Here is a 17,641-nt window from a genome sequence, read left to right on the forward strand (position 1 = left end):
GGTGATTGTGTCTTGTTTCAAGTATTTCATTGAAGGTTTTAATTTTATCTATCCCGAAGTAAATGGAATTCATCACTGGTAAACATCGCGTTATTGTTTGCTGCCCAATCGAAAATATTATTAATATTAGCATGATTTTTTTCAGAGTTTTCACCACACGAAATTTTCATGCTGAATTTTGTGTCATCTGCAAAAGATGACATGAAGCTGGTATTTGCATTTTTGTCTATAAATATATATTTATTTATTTATTATTATTTATAGAAGGTACGATGGGTTTATGTACCCAAGAAGGTACGATGGGTTTATGAGAGTACTAGCAGTACCCAGCCACAGCAACCTTCCCTGTCCCCAAGTCCTCCCCACCATCCCCTCTTCCTTCCCACCATGTCCCACTTCCCTGCCCGTTTGTCCTCCCCACCATTCTCCATTCCCCCCATCTCGTCCCCACCATCCCAAACTCCCCCGTCCCCTCGTTATCCCCACCATTGGACTCCCTTGTCCGATGTCTTCCCAAATTCAGTCTGGCACGTTAAGTGCCAGACTAGATTAAATAGTTTTAAACTGAAATAAACTGAGGGAGCAGCCACAAGGGTTAAAAAACAACTAGGACCCTTATCCAATAGGTAATTGATCTTCTCAAGTGCTTAGTGCAATGATAAGGGTCGCTCACAAGTTCTCACACCAAATTTAATTTTATATGTGTGGCTATGGATCAGGTTCGAATCCAGAAGCAGGCCTTCATTAAAGTTTGCAAGAACAGTTCAATATGTTGCAACATGTGTGGGACAATAATATTGGAAGGTATTGACATAAAGACACTATTATTTTGCCAAAAATAACCATTTATTCATAAAGAACTAAATCCAATACAAAGCACAACAATCTTGACGTTACATTAATGTTCTTCCATGACACTTAACCACTGTGCTGCTACAACCAAGAAAACTCGGTCAGTGGGAAACAGCGCCTACCGAGAAAACACCTTTTTAACATTTCGTACCCATTCAAGACGCGTGCGTGGTAGATTGTGCAGGAAATGGACAATTGGGACCTCCAGTGAGAGGCAGCCATCTTGAAAAAAAATCCCAGAATGTTCTTGGGCTGCTGGCTGGGTTAGTACTGAGTGAGCAACCATGGGTGGCGCACGCGCCTCTGGCTCCCAAACACCTGTTCGACTTGGTGTTGAAAAATCGCGCTCTGTCGGTGAAATTCAGACCTTATTGTCTGAAGAACATATGGGTCATGATATTTATGAAGCTTGGAGCAATAAGGACCTAACACAAAGATCGGATGCAAGTGATACAGCACTGATGAGGACGATATATCGAGCGTATTCTGTTGTAGCTCTGAGAGCCACCCTAGCCCACCCATGCCATCTCCAATTTGTATAAATGTACATAGATGAATCGTTTTCTGGGTTCTAGTGATGATGCATCTGATACAAGTAGCATAGATGAACAGTGTTAGCAGCTTCCATGGTGGTGTTTTCCATAAATATTTTCTAGAATAACCGAATCTCTTCCGGAATGACTGAGTCTATTCCAGAATACCTGAATCTCTTCCAGTGAGGCACCTTACAAAGCAATCTTTCCAAGACTTCCTTACAAATTGACCTTTTCCTATAATCTTTTCAATACTATCTTATGCTTTACAAGCTTGGCTACATACAACCTACAAGTACTAAAGCCAAGGGTGTACGCGAGTGCTTCATTTTCAAGCACAGAGAACGAAGAATCAGGAAGCGAAAATCTATCTGTACCTGGTGCAACGAGAGCGAAGTCGCGCTGTGTACCAGGGACAATTTCGTTGATTATCACTCACTTCCGAAGTACTGAGTGTGTAATACAGTGTGTTACTGTGGAAATAGTGTGTGAAACTGTACATATTGAAATTTTGGTGAATTTTTAACACATAATATTGCAACAATAAACATTTATTTTGGACACATTACTGACACATGTATCACAGTTCCATGGAACATTATGAACGTTCTACGGTTCACATATTGTAAAGGAAACAAATATTCATCATATATGATAAAACAAAACAAATAAAACTGCATTGGAAATACATTGAACAAATAATTGAAAATATATATGTTGCACTTCGCAGTATTGAATGGCCCATGTGACCGTCTCCTGAACTTCACCCACAAGCGACCAGCTCATGACGCCCCCTTCTCCACGTCCTCACACCCAAAGTAAGTGGAATTTTTTAAATTTTCTTACATGTGCGTGTTCAGGAAAGGGATTTTATCGTTTTACCAAAAAGAAAAGGCAAACACTTGATATTATGCACACGGGGAATGTCACGATAAACTCGGCGAATCACAGTGGTTAAAGACAGCTAACCAGACAGCAAGTTTAGCAAGAGTCCATCTCCTTTGTCACTCTTAGAATGGCAACAGATTCTAATCTGTGCCACTTCAGGCTTATATAATGAAAAACTGAACTACAGAACAACTGAAGTACTTGGTAATTAAATATGTTAATTTAGTGTCAACCGGAAGGTCAACAGCAAAGGTAATCTACGTTAATCACAATCTTGTATCTCAGACAATCAAATATATCAAAACAATAATTCGCTATCATAACTACTCAGTCACTGACCAATTAAACACTCAGTGAGTAATTGCACTAATTGCTGTGAAACGGACATATAATTAATCGAGAACGAATTACGTTACCACAACACAATCACTCACGAGAGCTTGCCAAACAAAACTATGTCACTTCACTTTATGACATTAATTACCCTTAATTACTTCTCACTGAATCCTAAATTACCAACTAAAGATCACATTAAGTCCTTGTCACGCAGACAAGCAAAACACAGCAACATGTTGCTTCACTACTCAGTGCTAATCTATCATCCTGCACAACAAATCACAACACAACACAATCGTAATTAATAATCATACGAATATTAATCAATAAACACAGTAATTTCTTTCACAGGGTATGACAACAGATAACCCCTTACCTCTCTTGAATCACTGGTTTTTCTTGGATTTAGAAAACTCATTCATGGAGTTCTCTACACAGATTAGTAAAATATTGAACTGAAAAAATCACTAACATAATTGTACCTCTGACTATAATTGAGTTCCCTGGTGTATTGCATACACAACATTAACTACCTTATCACAGTAGTTCCCTCCACCGTACTGTGGTCGCTCTTTACTGGTGCGTCTTCCTCGACTATGCTTCCTTCACCTAACCAGGTGCTCTAGGAAAACGTTCTACCGAAAGTTGACTTAACATCAACCAAAGAAACTTCAGCACCAAATACAGAAATATGAGTAATCACTTAGACCGGCCTTCTCAAGCACACTTCTCTCATACATACTGACACTGAATACGGCAGTTGACTGAAGTTCATCCAAACTTCCTCCTCACGTTGTTATAGGAGACCATGTGTAGTGTGACCCGGTGTTGAAACGGGGTCCTGATCAGGTTACCTTACCTTGAGGTTACCTTGAGATGGTTTCGGGGCTTAGAGTATCTGCGGCCCGGTCCTCGACCAGGCCTCCTCAGCACAATGTTTGTTGTTTGGACACTGCCACATGTGATGACGAGTCTGACGCAGCACGGTGTGGCGCTGCAAGGCCAACTGTGCAGGTTCCCTCAACTAACAAGACTCGCGAGGGATGGCTCCCCACACACGAGAGCATTATTTTATCGCTCAAACGATAGTGAGCTGCCCCTCAGCTCTTGTGAGGAAGAGAGAGTTAGCACACATGGTGCACCGTGTGGTGCTTTACTCTGATGGCAACCTTGTGTTACACGGGGTGGTCCAACGGATTGGGCGGGAATTTCTATGTCCCCCAGAACTGGCTGAAGCCAAACTATTTCCCTAAGTAACGTATTCGCAGCTACTGGGCACAGTCTCTGATCCCTTCAGATTACTGCGTGTCACACTAGGTTGACAGATGGTCACAATGTGAGCAGATGCACTATAAAGAAGTCTGCCTTACACTGTGTGTGACCTCGTGGTGAGTTACAGTATATATTCTGCTTCCTTTCACTATTAAATTATCGTAATTCCTATCGCCGCAATCCCAGATTCTGCTTGATGGACCCGCAATGACAGAACAATGATAAATGAGTTACTAACTGTCCCCCTAGAGTTTAGGGGGGGGGGGGCAGTTAGTAATGTAAAATAAAGAAAACCCTCTAATTTTTATAAAAAAAAATCCTCTGAAGATTTTTATTATGTTCATTGTCTCGTCACGCTTACCTCAAACATTGGCTTATTAAACTTATTGATTGGTATTAGAATAAACGTACGTATACTTTACTACAGAGTTTGTGGGTGCTATAATATTAACAGGAAATAAATAATTCTATAAATACTCGCATTTCAGTAGAAGTAGGCTAATTCATTTCTCGTCACTGCACTTCACAACAACAACACAATCCGTTATCATTGCTATTCATTGGAGTTACTCACCATATACTATTTTGACTTACTTTTGATCTTCCTTCTCTTCCATGCATATCAATATATTACTTATTTTAATTTCATGCCCTTTACAGATTGTACAGAATGTCACCACCACCAGCTAAGAAACGATGTCAGTCAAATGAAGAGGATATTAGAGAATTTAAGGAATACTGGACTGAAAAGTTTGTCATGATTAAGAAGGATGATAAAGCTTTATGCATTTTCTGTTCTGACACAGTTGTTTGTAGAACTTCTTCTGTGAAGAGACATTTTGAAAATGTTAATAAGAACTTAGGAAATAAAACTGAGGAGGAATAAAGATAATTAATTTCTCGTGAACTGAGCAAGACAAAAACACAAGCTGAAACTTTTATGAATTATATTTCAGGTAGGCCCAGTTCCAACTTAGTTGCTGCTAGTTTTGAAGTTTCAAAAGTTATTGCCCAACATGGAAAGCCTCTCTGTGATGGGGAGCATATTAAAGAAGCTTGGCTAGAATGTGCACCTTTTCTTTTTGACAACTTTTCAGAAAAGAAAAAGATTATTCAGCGCATTAAAGGCCTTTAAATAAAAGACAATTTCAAACTCTACCGGATGAGGTAGAATCTGTGTATAAAGGACTGAAAATGTACCACCATGTTCGTTGGCTTAGCAGAGGCTTGGTTCTGAAACGATTTATTGAATGCTTAGATGAGATAAAGCTCTATTTGAACGACCAACAAGTGTCATACCATGAATTTTCTGACATCGTGTGGGTTTGTAAACTGATGTTTTTGCAGAATTTTGTGAATATTTAAATGAATTGAATATTAAGTTACAGGGCTCTGGTAAGACACTTGATGTTATGTTTTGTTACATAAAAGCTTTTGAAATGAAGCTTAAAGTTTTTAAGAGGGATGTAGATAATGAGAGATTTAGATACTTTCCAAACCTAAAGAGGAACATCAGTGATCTAAAAGAAGACAGGACAGACCACAAATGTCTTCAAAAGCTGTTTGTAAACATTATCGAGTCAACAGTTTGGCAGTTCTCTACAAGATTTGCCAAATTCAGAGAACTGGAAGACACAGTAAAGTTCATAAAGTTTCCAGACAGCATCAAAATGGATGAACTAAACTTTCATGGATAGACATGGATGATTTTGAGATGCAGTTGATTGAATTTCAGAGAAGCTCAATTTGGAAGCAGAAATTTGTTGACCTTAGAGTTGACTTGGAAAATATTGAAAGAGAGAGATTAGAGATGAAAGTAACAAAGAGAAATGCGGAAAACGAAGTATTAAGGACTTGGAATACTATTCCAGAAAATTATGTCTGTTTAAAAAACCTTGCAACAGCATTGCTAATCATGTTTTCGTCTACATATGCTTGCGAATCTTTGTTCTCAATTATGAACTTTGTTTAGTCTCGTAACAGGAGTAGCATGACAGATGAAACTAGCGCTGCATGCATATCTCTCAATGTTACTAAATATAAACCCGATGTAAAATCTCTGTCATCAGTTATGCAGCAGCAGAAGTCTCACTGACAGTATATAAAAGGAGTCAACAAGTTTTTTATCTGTTGTATTCTATTAAAGTCACTAAAGCTTACAGGCTGTTGAAATATACTTCTGAAGGTTAAATAAAAAAAAATCTGTTTTTTTTATACTGTTTTACTGCACTGAGGTAATTTATTATTTTTTCGTTTAAAAAGTTCTTAAGAGATACCAAATATGTTCTAAAAAAAAAATGGTTGGCACGGGGAAAAAGTTTGTGTCAGAGACATGGCTGATTTTGGCACGCACTCTCAAAAAGGTTGCCCACCCCTGCCCTAGACAGTATTTCTTGTCGTTTGGTCGAACCACGAGAAAACATGTCTGACAAACACAGCAACATGGGGCTGAATGTCTACCCAGGGCAGGGCAGGAGTGGGCCATGCTTTTTCCCTCTGTTCTACTAGTTGACCAATCAGCAGCTAGGCCTATGGATGCAATGAGGTGCCCCACGAATCACAAGGCTACCTTCAGTCACGTGGTGCCTTGTGACGTTAGTACTGGGAGGCCTGGTGTTTACACAAGCGACTAGAACAGTTGGTTCTAGTACCACCACCAATACCTGTTTCTCCTCTCTCCATACACTTAAATGTTAAATACATGATAATGGCTGCACCTCTTCTCACAGAAAAGCATCGGCGGCTTCCATAGTCTTACTGAACAGTCCTGGGTCAATGTTCTTCATATACATCAAACAAGAGATGTCTATGACGAACTACAGAATCTAGAGTGAGTGCACTTTGGTGCACTCGTGTCAGAGTGCAACCTGGCGACTTGCGCTCCAACACATAGTCTAAAAGCTGGCTGGTAATCCCTCCTCCCACAGTACACAACTTACCTACATGTCACTAAGACATCCATAAGGTAAACTTTCCTACGTGTCAGTAAGATATCCATAAGGTGTACAAGTTATCTACATGTAACTAAGACTCCATAAGGTACACAACTTACCTATGAATCACTAAGACTCCATAAGGTACACAACTTACCTATGAATCACTATGACTCCATAAGGTACACAACTTACCTATGAATTACTAAGACTCCATAAGGTACACAACTTACCTATGAGTCACTAAGACTCCATAAGGTACACAACTTACCTATGAATCACTAAGACTCCATAAGGTACACAACTTACCTATGAATCACTAAGACTCCATAAGGTACACAACTTACCTATGAATCACTAAGACTCCATAAGGTACACAACTTACCTATGAATCACTAAGACTCCATAAGGTACACAACTTACCTATGAATCACTAAGACTCCATAAGGTACACAACTTACCTATGAATCACTAAGACTCCATAAGGTACACAACTTACCTATGAATCACTAAGACTCCATATGGTTGCAGTACTGAAACTTCAAACAAGTGCAGCCCTTTTTATATACAACTAGTCAAAAAATTGTGGTTGACATTGAACAACTTTCATTTTCTATTTTATTGGCCCCTTATTATAAGGTACACAACTTACCTACGTGTCACTAAGACTCCGTAAGGTACATAACTTTCCTACGTGTCACTAAGACATCCATAAGGTACACAACAAACCTACGTGTCACTAAGACATCCATAAGGTACACAACATACCTACGTGTCACTAAGACATCCATAAGGTACACAACAAACCTACGTGTCACTAAGACATCCATAAGGTACACAACTTACCTACGTGTCACTAAGACATCCAAAAGGTACACAACTTACCTACGTGTCACTAAGACATCCAAAAGGTACACAACTTATGTGAGGAGATGGTTCACCAGCTCACTTACAATAGTGCTCTTATGCCTGTGGGAGCCAGTACACTTGTTAAGTGCACTTGTTAAGTGGGTGGACTTAAGTTTGGTAACCAGCAACCGAAAAATCTAGTGTTTGGGCTCATGTGAGAGACCCAATCACCAGCAGTCCATAAATGTTACCCTGGCCGGGGTAACATGTCTGTGGACAGTGCTAGAGCCGATAGCATCATCTCATTGTATGGCTTTGAGGCGAGACTCGACTTTGCGCGGGAACAGCTAGGCCGCAGGCGTGGGTGAGCTGTGGGCCTCCCGCGCTCGAGTCGTCATCATGGAAACAGCCGCCATCTTAGTAAACATCTTGAACCGCCATGTTGGTCGGCCATCTTGGAGCTGCCCTAGGGGCTATGCTACACCGTCGCTGATTGGATGAGAGGGGTAGGCCGCTGTATGCCTTCCTCTCATTGGTTATTTCGAGAAGGACGCGGGGATCGTCGGTGTGAGCATCATTCTGAACCCAGCTGCCACCTTGTCAAGACGCTTCCTGTACTCAATTCGGCCAAATTGAATTACAGGGCGTCGTGGTGGCTGGACTACTCAACTGCTGATGCTTCCTGCTTCACCAACGACAGCGGTCGTCACAGAATCCGGCCGAAGTCGTCGCATGGAGGGGTTTAAGACATTGTGTACAGTGGGTGAGGTACAGTGATCTGGGATCGTGGGGAACGTGCATACGAGCAGTAACAGACTCGTAGATCCCATACCAGTGATGATTAGACTTGCTAGTGCTCTGTAGCAGTCGTTGGGAACGGGGAAATTCGTGTCAGTGTTAAGGCAGATTTCCCATGTTTGTGTGAGACGCTATCGTTGTGCGCGTCACCTGGGTACGAACGGTTCACTTCACCGGTGGGTCGAGGGTGCGAACTGAGCCATGTTGATTGGGAGGGGTTCGAGTGTGCGCCAATTGTACGAAAAAAATACCACGTAAGGTACTACCGCCGCCCTGAGCGAGCCAGCCACCGGAAGCGGGGTGCCTAATGTATGGGAATGGTGTGTAGCCGGCAGTGTGAATGAGTAAGTACCTATGTGTGTATTTCTGGTGATCCGTTAGTCTCTAAAAGCTTGAATTCGAGGTCAAGTGTTCCGTCATATTGTCACACAGCACCTGTGGAGGTGAAGTGGAGTGTGGGCATGGAGATAATCACCCTTGTTGTCATCTTGTCAGTCCAGAGGGACTTACGTCTGGTGTACACAGACGTACAGTGTGTGTGTGTGTGTGTGGGTACACACGGGAACAGAGTATACATAGATTAGCCAAGGACTGAGAGGATGTCCATCTAATAATTATAATATTCCATTGTGGTAATCATTTTTGATCGTCCGTGAGACGGAGTGATATCATTTCCATGTGTGGTCTTGCAGGTGTGGAATTCTAACACTGAGCGCTCAGGTATGTGTAACGCCAGTGATTCCTGGCAATGATTATTGTGGAGTGTACCACAGTGTGGTCTTAATTTCTTGTATTGTTCCCAGGGCCGTGACAAGTGTGCTTTATATTTATATATATATATATATATGTATTAACGTAATTTTGGTAGAATTTGGTGAGTGACGAGGCTGTCTGGAGAGACTGCCACTGCTCTGTCGAGTAAGGTAACTCTCGAGAGTGTTTATCGACATGCGTGATCGATAAATCACTTACCCATGTGATTTAGGAGTGCAAGATCTCCTTAGTGTTCCCAATAACGTTTGATAGCTGTAGGCTACATGTGTCAGCAGTAATTATATATATATATATATAATCGTAGTGTCACGGTGCCCAGTGTTATTGTGTTATTTACTGTGTGGTGATTGAAATATTTTGACCTATGTTCTAAGGGTTATTGAGAGCAATGGGGTCATTTGCAACAGTAAGTAAGTAAGTGTGTGCAGTATTCTAATACTTGGAAATTAGAGTACTTACCGTGTGTATTATTGCAAAGGGGTTGTTATTAGATGGTGATTGTTGCTAGTGTTGAGCATCACTGTATGTGATTGCAGTTCAGTAAAGTCATTGTGGAGCAGTGTTCTAGAGGGTTCATGTCCTGTATGTTATTTTACTAGGTTCTGCAGTATTGTCATTGCAACCGGATTGTAACGTAAATCACTGTGATTTGTTAATGTGATTTGTCATAGTCGTGGGTGAACTCAGCTGTAGACGAGTACTTGGGTACACATACATTCTCCTGTTATCTGGTAGGACATCGAAGTCCAGTATTCAGTGAGGTGATTGCGAGGCAATTAATATAACGTATCCAAGGGAACAACCATTGCTTTAAGAGAATTTGTTCTTTGACAATTTGAGTAACGTAGAATACGTTTGGGTTAATTTACTTTTCTGCAAGCAGCTATGGTAGTCTCGAGGAGCCTAGCCATCAGCCAGAGAAGAATTAGAGTATTGTCTGTCGTAATTAACGGTCAGTGGGCCGGGTAATTGACGTGTTTCAGGAAGTTAAAGTAATTAACCTCGATCCTTGTTTGATCGACTCACACGAAGGCTACATGTTCCATTAACGTAACATCGTTATTTATCTGCCCGGAAGTACAGGCACTTGATTGACTCGTGGGAGGAGTTGCGTCATTTTAGAATAACGTAAACGTGGGGCTAATTACTGTTATTAGCCACCTGAATTGGTCTGAGTATGGAAGGCTTAGACGGAATTCATACCTTAATGTAAATTGCTGAGCCAGTGTGAGAGGTTGCGTATTTTAATTGTTTAATTATTGATCTTGAGGATAGTAATTAATTAATCTAAAGGTAATCACGAGTGATTACCGTTCTCTTAGCGCTTTGGACATTGTAAATCAGAGTTTACCATCGCTAAGTGATTAGTAACTGATTAACGTAAATTAACGTAACTAGTAAAGAGATTAATCAGCTGTCTGGTAGTACAGGGATTAATGGGATTTTCTCACTGAATGCTTGATGGGTAGAGTGTTGTGTAATTTCCGCGTTACTAGTGACAGTTGTAAGAGTTATCAATTTAACGTAAATTTTACCTTGTTATTAATGTAAATGTTATTGTGTTATTAACGTAAATCAATTGTTATTGATTGTTGATCGTCCGTGGGACGGAGTGTTAACGTAAGGATTAATTTGAGGAAGGGTGCTGGAGTTGCCAGTGAACCCATTAGTTATTGTTGTCATTGAAAGGCTACTGATCTGATTGCATTGCAACCGCTATTGCAGGTGTAGACTGCACTGAGGCGTAGAACAGTTAGGAGGTTACTGGAGATGTGTTTCAGAACCTACTGTGTCATTTGTTGTAATTGTGATTATAGATATGTTAGTTCTTGTTTCTTGTTGATTCCTCTGTGGTCACGCTTTTGTTCGAGTTAGTTCATTATGCAGTCCGAGGGGCTGGTGTCTAGCTGTCATTGATAGTGTCACAGGAAGGATTTCGAGTAACATCATTGATATTTCTTTTTGTTTTGTTGTAGTAGTTAGTACTTTATTGAATAAACTTAGTTGTTATGGTTAACACTGTCTTTTCGTTACACCCCCACACGTTATTATTGTTATGCAAATGTTCTTCACACTCGACTAATAAAATTGAGACTGATTCTGAGCTTTGGATCAAATATACGGCACCACACAACAATAAATTATTGTTGTGAGAGCCCTTGACCTACTCGTTAGATTCGCTTCGGCGAATGGCGAAGGTCAGCGACCTAAGAGAGGGGATTTCAATTTTCATTGGGGTTCTCGGCGTTTGCTCGTGCCTAGTCAATTGTTTATTCATGGTCCCAAAGTGAGGAATGAGCTGCTTACTACACTGGTGTGTTAGCTAAGCAAGTCCTTCCTCAGGCGACCTAGTTGAATATCACGACAGGAATAAAGGTTAAAGAATAAAGAAAATTCTTAGAAAATTTCTGAGCTCAATTCCTTATACCAATTTCATTTTATTCCACAAATTCTCATCAAAAAATTCTCACAACTTACCTACGTGTCACTAAGACATCCATAAGGTACACAACTTACCTACGTGTCACTAAGATATCTGTAAAGTACACAACTTTAGCATATCACAAAGACTCCACAAAGTTCTTATGTAAATATAATTCCCCTGTGTCACTACCCAGCAAACAATTTAAGGTTGCCACAACATATCTGGAAAGTATTTGAAAGGATTGGAAACGTTTGTTTTATCGTATCAGATACGAATTTGTGTGTGGACTTAAATAGGTTTCCAAAACTTATAACCAAAACCTACGTATCTAACACTAATTTGAGATGTTGTGGCAACTTTACAATCCTAACATGAATCATTCCTAATCCATTTATATACCAATATGAATCTCTTATGAAAGGTTTGAGCCTATAATCTGAACCCTTTTCACATCTTTGTGTTTAAAGTTAAATTTCTTGAAATTAAATTATATTATTTTATATTATATTATTATTTTTATTATATTTTATTTTATATTATATTATTATTTTTATTATATTTTATTTTATATTATATTATTATTTTTATTATATTTTATTTTATATTATATTATTATTTTCAATTTAAATATTAAAACCAATTTAAGGGTAAAAAAAATCTATTAATTTATATTTCTTTTATTATTTACTAACAATTATAAATATTTACTAATGGAGAGAGGGGAGGCTGTACGGCTGAGAGTGGCGGCTGTGGCAGACAGTGGCGGCGGTGGCGGATAGTGGCGGCGGTGGCGGATAGTGGCGGCGGGCGGAGAGTGGTGGCTGTGGCGGCGGTGGTGGACAGTGGCGGCGGGCGGACAGTGGTGGCGGTGGCGGCGGGCGGACAGTGGCGGCTGTGGTGGACAGTGGCGGCGGGCGGACAGTGGCGGCGGGCGGACAGTGGTGGCAGTGGCGGCGGGCGGACAGTGGCGGCTGTGACAGACAGTGGCGGCGGGCGGACAGTGGTGGCGGGCGGACAGTGGCGGCGGTGGTGGACAGTGGCGGCGGGCGGACAGTGGCGGCGGGCGGACAATGGTGGCGGTGGCGGCGGGCGGACAGTGGTGGCAGTGGCGGACATTGGCGGCGGGGCCGACAGTGGCGGCGGCGGGCGGACAGTGGTGGCGGTGGCGGACAGTGGTGGCGGTGGCGTACAGTGGTGGCGGTGGTGGACAGTGGCGGCGGGCGGACAGTGGCGGCGGTGGCGGACACTGGCGGCTGTGGTGGACACTGGCGGCTGTGTCTGGCAGTGGCGGGCGGTAGTGGTGGGTGGTGGTGGGCGGTGGCGGGCGGTGGCGGGCGGCTGTGATGGGTGGTGGCGGCTGTGGTGGATGGTTGCGATCGGCGGTGGTGGGGGCTGGTGGCGGCTGGCGGTGGCGGCTTGCGGTGGCGACTGTGGCAACGGGCGGTGATGGCTGATGGCGGGCGGTGGTGGCGGCTGGTGGCGGGCTGTGGCAGCTGGTGGCGGCTGGTGGTGGCGGTGGTGGTGGGCGGTGGCGGCTGGTGGTGGCGGGCGGTGGCGGCTGCTGGTGGCGGGCGGTGGCAGCTGGTGGTGGCGGCCGGTGGTGGCGGGAGGTGGCGGTTGGTGGTGGCGGCTGGTGGTGGCGGGCGGTGGCGGCTGGTGGCAGTTGGTGGTGGCGGCTGGTGGCGGTGGCAGCTGATGGCGGCTGGTGGTGGCGGTGATGGCGGCTGGGTGGTGGCGGCTGGCGGTGGCTACTGTGGCAACGGGCGGTGGCGGCTGATGGCGGGCGGTGGTGGCGGCTGGTGGCGGGTGGTGGCGGCTGGTGGTGGCGCGCGGTGGCGGCTGGTGGTGGCGGGCGGTGGCAGCTGGTGGTGTCGGGCGGTGGCGGCTGGTGGTGGCGGGCGGTGGCGGCTGGTGGCAGCTGGTGGTGGGTGGTGGTGGCGGCTGCTGGTGGCGGCTGGTGGCGGTGGCAGCTGATGACGGTTGGTGGTGGCGGTGATGGCGGCTGGTGGTGGCGGCTGGTGGTGGTGGGTGGCGGCAGGTGGTGGCGACTGTGGCAACGGGCGGTGGCGGCTGATGGCGGGCGGTGGTGGCGGCTGGTGGTGGCGGTGGTGGTGGCAGCTGGTGGCGGGCGGTGGCGGCTGGTGGTGGTGGCAGCTGATGGTGGCTGGTGGTGGCGTTGATGGCGGCTGTGGTGGGTGGTGGCGGCGGTGATGGGTGGTGGTGATGGGTGGTGGTAGGTGGTGGTGGTGGGTGGTGGTGGCGGCGGCTGTGGTGGTGGCGGGTGGCGGCTGGTGGGTGGTGGCGGTGGCGGCTGGTGGTGGCGGGCGGCGGTGGTGGGTGGCGGTGGCGGCTGGTGGTGGTGGGTGGTGGCTGGTGGTGGTGGGTGGTGGCGGTGGTGGCGGCGGGTGGCGGCACGTGGTGGTGGGTGGCGGCTGGTGGTGGTGGGTGGTGGCTGGTGGTGGTGGTGGGTGGTGGTGGGTGGTGGCGGCTGGTGGTGGTGGGTGGTGGCGGGTGGCGGCGGGTGGCGGCTGGTGGGTGGTGGTGGCGGCTGGTGGTGGTAGGTGGCGGCTGGTGGCTGGTGGTGGTGGGTGGTGGCAGTGGTGGGTGGTGGCGGGTGGTGGCGGGTGGTGGCGGTGGTGGGTGGTGGTGGCGGGTGGTGGTGGTGGGTGGTGGTGGTGGTTGGCGGCTGGTGGTGGTGGGTGGTGTTGGTGATGGGTGGTTGCGGCTGGTGGTGGTGGGTGGTGGCGGGTGGCGGCTGGTGGTGGTGGGTGGAGGCGGTGGGTGGCGGCTGGTGGTTGCGCCGGGTGGCGGCGGGTGGCGGCCAGCTGGGACACACCCTTCACCACTGAAGGTCTGAGCACAACTAACCATGTGTCTCTCTCACCACCAGCCCAGTGTTGCCAGCTCGCCCTCTCAAAATGTTTCCTTCAAAGATTGTATATTATCTTTGAACAACAAGTTTGATTATCATGGAAATAATGCATATATTATTGTCACATTAATACTGTGCAATATCTTATTAGCAATATCTTATTACATTCCTGCTAAATAATTATAATTTGAAACAGGACAAAAAATCCAACATATATATAAAAACCAACATTAGAGATCACGAGGCCTAGGCCTATCTGTGACCACACATCCTGCCTCCCTGGCCAGTTACCCTCTCACACCTCACACTCATAACTCACTCTCATAATCACTCTCACTCTTACTCTCAATCACTCTTACGCACTATTACTCACTCTTACTCTCAGTCATCCTTACTCACTCTTACCCACTCTTACTCTCATACTCACTCTTACTCTCAGTCACTCTTACTCTGTCACTCTTACTCTGTCACTCTTACTCACTCTCAGTCACCCTTACCCATTCATACTCACTCTTACTCTCAGTCATCCTTACTCACTCTTACTCTCATACTCACTCTTACTCTCAGTCACTCTTACTCTGTCACTCTTATTCACTCTCAGTCACCCTTACCCATTCATACTCACTCTCTCACTCTTACTCTCATACTCTTACTCTCAATCACTCTTACTCTCACTCAGTCTCAATTACTCTTACTCTCAATCACTCTTACTCCCAATCACTCTTACTCTCAATCACTCTTACTCTCACTCTTACTCCCATTCACTCTTACTCTCAATCACTCTTACTCTCATTCTTACTCGTACTCACTCTTACTCTCACTCTTACTCCCAATCACTCTTACTCTCAATCACTCTTACTCTCATTCTTACTCTTACTCACTCTTACTCTTACTCCCAGTCACTCTTACTCTCAATCACTCTTACTCTCAATCACTCTTACTATCATTGTTACTCTTTCTCACTCTTACTCTCAATCACTCTTACTCTCACTCCTACTCCCAATCACTCTTACTCTCAATCACTCTTAATAACTCTTACTCTCACTCTAACTCTCAATCACTCTTACTCTCACTCTAACTCTCACTCACTCTTACTCTAACTCTCAATCACTCTTACTCTCAATCACTTTTACTCTCATTCTCAATCATTCTTACTCTCATTCTAACTCTCAATCACTCTTACTCTCACTCACTCATACTCTTATACTCACCCTTACTCACTCTGTCACACTTACTCTCACTCACTCTCAGTCACTCTTACTCACACTTACACACTCTCTGGCACTCTCACTCTCCTTCAGTCACTCTTACTCTCAGTCACTCTTACCCACTCTCGCTCACTCTTACTCACTCTAGTTAATAAAAACACGCCAATATAAGACAACAAAACGTTTTCAGATTCTTTCACACCACTTTCCAGCAACTTTTATAATTTATATAAATTATCTTAGGGAATAATACATAAATTATATATTTAAACATGATATTAGTGTTTAGTGGAATGCATAAGGAGTCAAATTGTGTTAAAAAGAGTGATTTTCAGAAAATTTGGACAACTTCTTTTTTCTGATCATATTATAACTAAATGGATTTTGAACGTTTCACTGAGACAATAAATATCATTCACAGTTTATTAATGAATTTTACAAAAAACACCATAAATTTTATATTTAAACATGTAAAAACTATTTGTAATACATAAGGAACAAAATAGTTGTAGAAAAATAATTTATTATAAAACCTTTGTGTTTGAATTTTTTTATTAAAAGTTTCTCAGAGGCTCTCCTGCACCATTCTCAATGCGAATCATTCCCACACCTATGGGAAGAGATAGACGAACGTTCTCTAGATGATTTGTGTTTGCTGGGTAAGACACTGTTACTGGACTAGATGGTCACAACCTAACAGAAATGTGTTATTATAAAACACACACCTAACAGTCACTGTCAATGACGTGACACTCCATGAAGTGTCAAATACTATCCCTCCTGCCCGTGTTGACAGCTTAACTCTTCCACAATACACAATTGATCCAGACACAGAGACAGATCCTTGCCAGGTATACTCTGGTTCATCCAAAATTGGGTTCTTATTACTATTCACCTAAACATATAGTTCCAGTTTACATTATATAACAGGATCCTCTACTCACAATATTTACTCCTTGAACTGCTCTCAGTTATACATACACCCCAGCGATGGTGATGACCCCCAGGCAGTGTCGCCTGTGGTGACCCCAGGCAGTGCCGCCTGTCGTGACCCCAGGCAGTGCCGCCTGTGGTGGACCCAGACAGTGCCACTTGTGGCTGACCCCAGGCAGTGCCACCTGTGGTGACCCCAGGCAGTGCTGTCTGTGGTAACCCCGGGCAGTGCCGCCTGTTGTGACCCCAGGTAGTGCCACCTGTGGTGACCCTAGGCAGTTCATCCTATGGTGACACCAGGCAGTGGCGCCTGTTGTGACCCCAAGCAGTACCGACTGTGGTGACCCCATCCAGTGCCGCCTAAGGTGACCCCAGGCAGTGCCGCCTGTTGTGACCCCAGGCAGTGCCTCCTGTGGTGACCACAGGCAGTGCCGCCTGTGGTGACCCCAGGCAGTGCCACCTGTTGTGACGCCAGGCAGTGCCGCCTGTGGTGACCCCAAGCAGTGCCACCTGTGGCTGACCCCATGCTGTGTCGCCTGTGGTGACCCCATGCAGTGCCGCCTGTGGCTGACCCCAGGTAGTGCCACCTGTGGCTGACCCCATCCAGTGCCGCCTGTTGTGACCCCAGGCAGTGTTGCCTGTGGTGACCCCAGGCAGTGCCGCCTGTTGTGACCCCAAGCAGTACCGCCTGTGGTGACCCCATTAAGTGCCGCCTGTGGTGACCACAGGCAGTGCCGCCTGTTGTGACGCCAGGCAGTGCCTCGTGTGGTGACCCCAGGCAGTACCGCCTGTGGTGACCCCAGGCAGTGCCGCCTGTGGTGACCCCAGGCAGTGCCACCTGTGGTGACCCCAGGCAATACCACCTGTGGTGACCCCAGGCAGTGCCGCCTGTGGCTGACCCCATCCAGTGCCGCCTGTGGTGACCCCAGGCAGTGCCACCTGTGGGGACCCCCAGGCAGTGCCACCTG

This window comes from Procambarus clarkii, chromosome 61, assembly GCF_040958095.1.
Source record: "Procambarus clarkii isolate CNS0578487 chromosome 61, FALCON_Pclarkii_2.0, whole genome shotgun sequence".
In the NCBI taxonomy this organism is placed as follows: domain Eukaryota; kingdom Metazoa; phylum Arthropoda; class Malacostraca; order Decapoda; family Cambaridae; genus Procambarus; species Procambarus clarkii.